Below are 9260 nucleotides of genomic sequence, written 5' to 3' on the forward strand. Positions count from 1 at the left end.
CTAGCTTTGGAAAGACCCTGGGTTTGATCTCCAGCACCTCAAAGTAAATACTTTCCCTCTAAGTATGAAGCATCTTAATTTAACAGCTTCAGATAATGAGTGATGCTGCCAGATGTAGTGTGTGCCTGTAACACCTGGGAAGATGTAGTGTGTGCCTTTAACACTTGGGAAGATGTAGTGTATGCCTATAACTCTTGGGAAGGAGAGGCACAAATGTTACCAGATGTAGTGTGTGCCTATAACACTTGGGAAGATGTAGTGTGTGCCTATAGCACTTGGGAAGATGTAGTGTATGTCTATAACACTTGGGAAGATGTAATGTGTGCCTATAACACTTGGGAAGATTTAGTATGTGCCTATAACACTTGGGAAGGAGAGGCACAAATGTTGTGACTTCAAGGCTGATATTATAGGAAAAGACAGGGTGAGTGCACTTAAGACATTAAGAAAGGGAGAGTTTTGAGAAGGCCTTTGGAGACAAAGTGTAGTATTTTCTAAAAGAGAGTATCTAGAATTGGGGTGGTGCATTTCCTGTTGCTCTATATGTATAGTAGTCATGGGAATGATTTTCACCCGAGAAGGCAGGTTAAACAGTTAGCGGTTCTTGCTTTGGATTCTGTGGCCTAGTGTGGCACAAGGGATAATGTGGCAAGAGATTAGAGTAGAAACTTTGAAAGTGGGCTTTGTGATTAGGCTGATGGAGAGTAAATAAAACCAGAAGATAGCTGCTGGGATATGAAGAGCTCAGAGGTTAAGACTGGGTGTTATAATTCAAGAGTTAGAGTACAGTTGCTGTTACAACACAGTGTTGGGTTTGGCTACTGAATGGATTTCAGAGTGAAGGCTCTTAGCATGGAGATAAGCTGGCTGTAAAGCTAGGTTGTTGAGAGTCAGCCGAGCCAGGGAGTGTAGGAATTCAGAACCAGACTGCAGTCTTTTGTGAATAGAGTGATTGGTTGACAGTTGTCTAGGGGGTCTTGGCAAAAGGAGAATGGGTGGGTCCTGGGCACAAGGCCGCCTGATAGCCTTAGGTAATCTTATCTTATGGTTGGAAGTGAGGTACTTTCCTTTAGATGTTGACCCTCCCTAGTGGTATCAGCTTATGGCTTTTTCTGGAACCCAGTGCTGCCTGCTGTGGCAGCTGTGCGGCCTGGGCCCCATGTGTGGCCACGTTGTCCTGGGCCCCACAGTAAATAGGATGACGAACACAGTCATCTCCGATGTGAAAGTGTCAGCTTTGTGGGAAACTGTTTATGCTGACAGAGACACTGGAATATATGAAAACTATGTAATGTCACTGTTTCCAGTTTTGCTTTCTAATGTTCAGCATCCTTTGCTTTTGCTTAGTGTACCATAAAGCATCCTACTGTAAAGCTGTTTTATTCTTGGCAAAGCTCAGCTGTGAGTGCTTTATTTGGCTTTTTAGCTTCAGCAATCTTGTCTCTGTGAGACGTGTGGGTAGACATAACCAACCCTCAGTCCTAGCTAGAGTGAGAAAACAGTGAGAAAGGGAGAAGGCGGGGGGGGGGGGGGGGGGGGGGGGGGGGGGGGGGGGGGNAAGCTGCCTCTCCAGAAGAAGGGCAGAGAGAGCGGGTGGGGTGGGTAGGAGGGAGGACTTGAGGTGGGAGATTCCCTTGCCTCAGTGGAAGGGAGGGAGAGGTTAGAAGTAGGTGGAGCTTGTCTCTTAAAGGGACAGGGTACCCAAGTGACAGACCAGGCCAGACGATTACATCGGCTATGACATTGAAGGACATGTTTTTCCCCCTCTAGCAATCATAACTCCTATAACTCCTCAGGGAGGAATGGAGCCTTATGAGCACATCTTTACTCCATAATGGGTTGCTGATTTAACCATAACCGCTATGAATTTAAAAGCATGTCATGTTCAAAAGATAGACTTCCATGACGCCTTATCCTCTGTCTTTGAAAAAAGTTTTTATTTTAAAACCTTATTTTTTATTTTATGTGTATTGGTGTTTTGTGTGCATGTATGTCTGTGTATGATGAGCATGTAGTATCTGGTGGAAGCCAGAAAAATGTGCGGATTCCCTGGGACTGGACTAATACATGGTGGCACGCCGCCATGTGTATCCTGAGAATTGAACTTGGGTCTTTTGGATAAGCAGTTGGTATGTTTCACTGTGAACCATCTCTCCCGCTGCTCTGTGTCTTATGCTTTTTTTATTTGCTCTTTCATGATGTTCCTAAGCCCTGGAGTGGCGATATAGATGTCCCATTTAGGGCAGAGCATCCAGCAGTCACTTATTCTCAGCAGTTTGATCAGTTAGGAGCTTTTGCAGTAACTGTTCCCACTGTGAAAAGAAACTTATGTGACCAGAGCAGACGGCAGCACTAGTCTATGGCCATAAACAGTTGTTTAGAAGATGATGTGGCATACACGTCGTGTCCATTTGGCAATGCAACAGTAGTACTTAATAATTTGCTTTTAAAACTAGAAAATGTATCATAAAGTCAATAAATCAATCACAAAGTGTATGTCTCCTGAAATCCTTTATTACATTAATTTTGGCATGTGTAAAATATGCTTCAGATTCAGTCAGGTCATGAACAACTTAAAACAAAAAGCATGGTGTCTTTTTTGTTTGTTTGTTTATTTTTGTTGATTCGAGACAGGGTTTCTCTATAGCTTTGGAGCCTGTCCTGGAACTAGCTCTTGTAGACCAGACTGGTCTTGAACTCACAGAGATCTACTTGCCTTTGCCTCCTGAGTGCTGGGATTAAAGGTGTGTGTTACCACTGCCCTGCGCATATCTTTTTTAGAGTACTAGGAGGTACTAACATGTATGACTCTGCTGTAGAAACCAGGAATAATTGTGCTAGCAGGAAATATGACTTACAGTGTGTTTAACCATCTCTGCCTCTTCCAAAAATATTTGATGATATTAGAAAGAATTCCCATCTCACATTTTCCCTTTGTAACTACTAGTATAGTTTGCCTCCTATTCCTTTTGTCGTCTGTTAAACCTTTAGACCAAAGACAGTAGCAGATAAAAGATGAAGAAAATTTGAGGGAATAAAATTTCATTCTTTTATAGAGAGTCATAAAATAAAGTTAATGTTTTTAAAAAAGGGTAAAGTCTTTAAAGAGACAGAGTAAAGTAATAGAGTAAAAATCAGCCACGTAAAAATGAAAAATTCACAGAGTCTGGATTGTGTTTTCTTTAAATTTTTTGACTGTCAAGGAGTTAAGTACAGAGAGACTTTTCATTGTATGTGCTGCTAAGCAAATCTACCATGTATATTACAAAGGTATCTTGACTTCAGAAGTTGGGTCTAAGGATATGATGCTTTGAAAAAGAGGTTCTTCTTTTGTTTTCGCAAAAGGTGAGACCCTGTGGATTGCTTCTAGACCAATATGGTATGATAGACCACGCCCTCCTGAAAGGTCATCTAAACACCCTCAAAAAATTACTTCACCCAGCTGCTGACTGAGATGAACCTAGCACACAGGATACACCACAAAAGACTGATTAACAGTGCCCCCATACAGTACAAGGCAGTTTGGAGACAAAAAACTGCTCTCATATTCCCAAATATTGTTTATAAATGTTCTTTTATATTTAAAGGGGGATATGATATAGATATGAATAATCTGCATTGGTATGATCTTGCTTTATTGATACAAATTTAGGTCAGTCTTGTTATATGTATATTTCTGCTCTTGATTAAGGTATTGTGATTGTGTAGTTCATTAAAAATGTAATGTATAATTAGAAAATATAGGTTGTTAATTGATAATCATCGATAATAGTCAAGCTGGTAGTTAAGTTAGTTAGATTTTCTAGATATATAGAGATATATTTGTTAGATAGGCATTCTTTGTATCTTTCAGGACTACAAAATATGGAATTTAAAATGTTTTAATAACTTAGGGCTTTTCATGACAATGAGACACGTCTGCTCCTGGCAGCATCAAGCTACTTCTTGAGGAAGATGGGCATTGAAAAGGTTACTTATGGAGTTGGTTAGCCATTTGGGCAAGAAACTGCTCTTGCCTGGACTGTTGCATAAACTGGACATAAAAAAAAAACCTACAGAGAGATGACTTCTAAACTTGCCTAAAGGTGAGATGGTCCTTCAGTCTTCCTGCTTCACAAATGAGTCTGCGAGACATTCTGCAGGACACAGAAGAAAGTGATTGAACTGTCTTTGAAATTTCCATCTTCATGGAAAAGTCTGCTGGTATGGGCCTGTAGGCTAAAGATGGATGCCCCAACGGTACAGAGGAACTTTTGGTGACTTTTGGTGACTGTCCAGGCAGCGAGATATCTCTGTCAATTCTACAGTTTTGGAAGTTGCTTACAATGCACTTCCTGTTTACTTAGGTAATATTATATCCTTCTGGAGTCTTTGATGGAGTTAAAGAATAAATAAATAGTTATAGTTTTCCTTAAAAGTGGATATAAATATTGTTACTGTAATTCTTGCTTGATACCTGTTTTGTTATATATAATTTTACTATGTTAAAGTTAAAGCTTTCCTTTCCATTTTAAACAGAAAAGGGAAAATGGTGTAGGAGGTCCTTCTGTTTATGTGTTGCTCGCATTGGTTAATCAATAAAGAAACTGCTTGGCCTGGTAGAGCAGAACTTAGGTAGGCGGAGAAGACAACTGAATTCTGGGAGGAAGGAAGCAGAGTCAGAGAGCCGCTATGGAGCCGCCAGGTCAGACATACTCGACCTCGTGGTGATATACAGATTAATAGAAATGGGCTAAATCAAGATGTGAGAGTTAGCCAATAAGAGGCTAGAGATAATGGGCCAGGCAGTGATTTAATTAATATAATTTCTGTGTGGTTATTTCAGGTTGTAAGCTAGCTGGGCGGGTGGGACGAACAAAGGACCCACTTCCTGCAACAGTTTTTGACTAGAACTTGCTGATTATTTACAGTTTGTAGTTTTAGCATATCAGAAACCACCCATGTCATGTCATCACTTTATTCCTTCAATATTTTTCTACATTTATATTATATTAGGACCTTTTTCTTTACGATAGTTGTTTTAAATATAATATATTTTGATCACAGTCTCCCCCATCCCACACATTCTTTTTTCTTTTTAGATATCTTAGTGATTACATTTCATATTTCTTTTCAGAGTTCTTTTTTGTTGTACTAGTTTTTTTTTTTTTTTAGAGTGTCTTACTTTGTACCTGTTACATAACTTTTCCTGGGGTGAATTGAATAATAGGGTACCAACAACATACCATAAAAATGTAGCATGGTGAAGAGTTCATTAGGAATATTTACAGGACTGCAGTTGATTCAAAGGCAGCTGCATCACAAAAAGTCCCCGCCCTAGCATGAGTGCTGACTCAGGAAAGCTGCATCCCTGGGGCTTTCTGTGCACTGTGGACACAGCTTGACAACTCATCCTCTCTTCTCCCCAGCAACTGCTGTTGCTTGTATAACCTTGAGGAGGAGTCTTATGAATCTTGTAAGTTTTAGCTATTTCCTGAGAGTTTGAATTGTCTGATTCCTGATCCTGAATCTTATACCTTCGTCCTTTTTTTTTTTCTTCTTGAGACAGAGTCTCACCACATTGGGCTGACTGCCCAGGAACTCACTACATAGGCCAAACTGGCCTCGTACTCAACAGAGTTTGAGTTTGCCGGCTTCTATTTCCTAAGTACTGGGATTAAAGGCATGTACCTACCACTAGTTCTTGATTTTTAAGAGCTCCTTCCATGATGCAGTGTTTCAGTTTAAAGGAAATTGCTGCATAGTAGTACCCAGGGGTGGCCCATAGTTCCCTAGCCCAAATTGACCTGGAACTTGGGACTATTCTCTGTTATCAGACTTTTAAGTGCTTTTTTTATTTTCAAAGGCATTAACTAGTCTTCTTGAGGGCCGTCCTATGAAAAAGTATTATCCCCCCTTCTATCAGCAATTCACCAGGAACGTCAATTTTCTTCCAGGTTGATAAAGGTGCTGGAAAATGGTATTAGCAATAATTTTTGCAAATCCTTTTTAAGAATTTCTCTTTAGGCATACAAGTATGTTCTTTCTAATCTTACAGCAAACCTGTTTCTTACACTCACATGGCTAAGCTGAAATGGAATTGAAACTGAGGATAACTTCTCAAGTCAGGTTACTGCTCACAGACATGGAATGAACATTTTTAATATTATTATAATATTATAAGAGAAATCCTATATTTCTCAAGTTAGTTTGGTTGTAGACATCATTATTTTTCAAAACTTATTCAGAGATCAGTCAACTCTGAGTGGATCCCAGGAATGCTGCCTGAGTCAATCTGCACTAACGATTGCAGTCTTCTAAATAACAGTGTTTGGGAGGGAGAACTTGGTTTTTTTTAGATTTGTGTCAGTCTTTCGAACTAGCTTTCCTAACAGCTTTTCCATTGGTAGTGTTTTTAAAGGCTATAGTTACTTGTTAGCTTTTCTAGTTGAACCCATCTTCTAGTCTTGTTCACAAGGAACTTCCTAGTAAGTTGTTTTTGCCTCTGTTTTTTGAGACAGGATGTATTCCAGGCAGGCCTGGAACTTCCTACTTTTCTGTGGATGACCTTGAGCTGCTGATCCTCCCGCACCCCTACAGCACAGCTGAAGTTGCAGGTAAGTGCTACCACGCCCACTTTATGTGGTCTTGGAGGCTGAACTCAGAGATCTGTGTATGCTATGCAGGTGTTCTGAGCTACATCTGAAGTCCTTGCTGATGTGGGAGTGTCATATATCAATCTGTTGATTTCATTGGTTAAGTAATAAACACACTGCTTGGTCTCATAGGTTAAAGCATTGGTGGGAGGAGTAAACAGAATAGAATTCTGGGCGGAAGAGGAAGTGAGGTCAGACTCTGCTCTCTGGAGCAGATCTGCTCTCCCAGGCAGCTCCAACCCACGATGGACTTAGGCTAGAATCTTCCCGGTAAGCTCACCTTGGGGTGCTTACACACATTACTAGAAATGGGCTAGTCCAGGTGCGAGAGTTAGCCTAGAAGAGGCTAGATAGAAATGGGTCAAGCAGTTAAATGAATACAGTTTGTGTGTTATTATTTCGGGCATGAGCTAGCCAAGCGGCCGGGGTGTTGGGGACGCAGCCCCCGCCGCCGTTCCTATTTCAACACTTGCTTTTTTTCTTTTTTTCTTTTTGAGACAAGATTTTGCTATTTAGTCTGGGCTAACCTCAAATTCCCATTTTGCCATAATATTTCAAATGCGTGGATTACAGGTATATACTACATCTAGCACTTCCCAGAAGTTTTAATACTAAAACAAAAAGGATTTATTTATTTTTATTTTATGCACATGAGTGTTTGCCTGTCTGCATGTGTGTGCATGTACTGTGTGTGTGTAGTATCTGTAGAGGATAGAGGATGATATCGACTCCTGTGGAACTGGAGTTACACCATGTAGGTGCAGGGAAGGTGCTGGAAGGGTTTGGGAACCAGACCTGGGTTCTGTACAAGATTAGTAAGTGCTTTCTTTTTTTCTTTTTTCTTTCTTTCTTTTTTTTTTGTTTTGTTTTTTTTTCGAGACAGGGTTTCTCTGTGGCTTTGGAGCCTGTCCTAGAACTAGCTACTGCTGATCCATCTCTCCTAAAACAATTTTTAATCCAAATTGGTATTTTACTCTGCCCTCTCTGTTCTAAGATTATGTCAATCATAAACTCTTAGTGTTTAGAGATCCTTGAGAAGATCTAGTTCATCATTTTTCTTTAATTTTTTTTGTAGGTTAATAAAATGACAGCTGGGCTGGAAAGAGATGTCTCAGCCATTAAAGGTTAGGCTCACTATCAAAAATATAAGAAAGTGACAGCCATTTAGTAATTTGAATTTGAGTTTGAACCTTGGTTATACCTTTTTATTAGCTCTGTAATCTTAAAAGAATTACTTCTTTTTTTTTTTTCTTTCTTTTTTTCCCCCTGAGACAGGGTTTTTCTGTGTAGCTCTTGGCTGTCCTGGATCTCGCTTTGTAGACCAGACTGACCTCGAACTCACAGTGATCTGGCTGCCTCTACCTCCCAAGTGCTAGGATGCTATTTCATTCTTTAGACATTTTTTCGTCTAAAATAGTATCTTGAAGAGTAGCTATATGAATCAAATAAGAGGGCCAGCAAAATGGCTTAGCAGGGAAATTCTTACCACTAAGCTTGGAACCTGATTCGCTCCCAAAGGTTGTGCCCTCTCCTCCACATGGGTACTGTAGCGCATATGTACACAGCAGATTCACAGAATGTAATACAATTGTTGTCAGCAGGCCAGAAAGATGGATCAGTGGGCAAAGGTGACAACCACCAAGCCTAACAGCCTGAGTGTGACCCCTGGGGCCTACAGCCTGGAAGAGAACTGGCTCCTGCATTCTGTCCTCTGGCTGTGGTCTGTGTGCTTGAGATTGTCCCCATCACCCAGTCTGTGTGCTTGAGATTGTCCCCATCACCCAGAACAGTAAGGACATACATGTAGTTTAGAAAAAGTTGAACAAGAAGCAGCAGAGAGGATGTTGGAATTTGGGGGTTGGTTTAAAAGACTTTTAAGCCAGTTATGTTAACATAAGCCTTTAATCCCAGTATTTAGGAGAAAGGTCTCCCTGCATTCAAGGCTAACTTAGTTTCACATGCTGAGTTTTAGGCTAACCAAGATTACATAGAAAGACCCTATCTCAAAAAGAAAAAAAAATTTTTATTAGATTTTTTTTTTAAATAACAATTCAAATTCCCACTCCCTCCCCTCCTCCCATTCCCTCCACACACCCTCCCACCCAACCCCCTCTAATCCTCAGAGATGGTAAGGCATTTTGCTTTGTGGAAGGTCCAAGGCCCTCCCTACTACATCTAGGCTGAGCAAGGTATACAAAGAAAAGTGTTTTTAATGGAAAAAAAAAGACTTAACTAAGAAAATTCATGATTTGTCAAGCATGTTGAAGGTTCTCAGTCTTAATTATCCTCCCCCTTTTCCCTAATGAGATGCTCTCGATTTTATAATGTGAATGAATTATGAAATGGATGGAAAGTAGTTTTAGGTGTGAACTTTCTTAGTTTTATGCTGGCATCAGCTACACTTTCATAAAGTGATGTCATGACAACTGCAGGTTGTATGGGAGTTAAAGCCACTTTGCTTCCAGCTTTCCAGCTGACGAAAGAAGCACAACCTAGACCTGCCTGGGTAAACACCGTCCTATTATTAGCTCACCTATTATTAATGCTGAACGAGCTCTGATGCTGACTTCTGTCCTTTCTGAAACTCTACTGCTACTGTTTAAATCACCCTACAGAACACGGGAA

General features: G+C 40.4%; 1 protein-coding gene across 6 annotated transcripts in view; it reads left to right on the plus strand.

Moving 5' to 3' along the window:
• Positions 1–9260, plus strand: part of Shld2 (shieldin complex subunit 2) — a 90756-nt gene that overhangs the window by 13832 nt on the left and 67664 nt on the right. For 2 of the 6 annotated variants that reach the window (XM_050140667.1, XM_050140668.1), the window contains exon 3: positions 6497–6596. The exons of 2 other annotated variants lie outside the window; for them this stretch is intronic. The gene's annotated coding sequence lies outside the window, so the exon portion shown is untranslated. The remainder of the gene's footprint in view (positions 1–6496; positions 6597–9260) is intronic. 2 more of the 6 variants (XM_050140665.1, XM_050140666.1) reach the window with 1 other exon arrangement.

Source organism: Alexandromys fortis, unplaced genomic scaffold (assembly GCF_014885135.2).
Source record: "Alexandromys fortis isolate MF-2015 unplaced genomic scaffold, M_Fortis_MF-2015_v1.1 scaffold_46, whole genome shotgun sequence".
In the NCBI taxonomy this organism is placed as follows: Eukaryota; Metazoa; Chordata; class Mammalia; order Rodentia; family Cricetidae; genus Alexandromys; species Alexandromys fortis.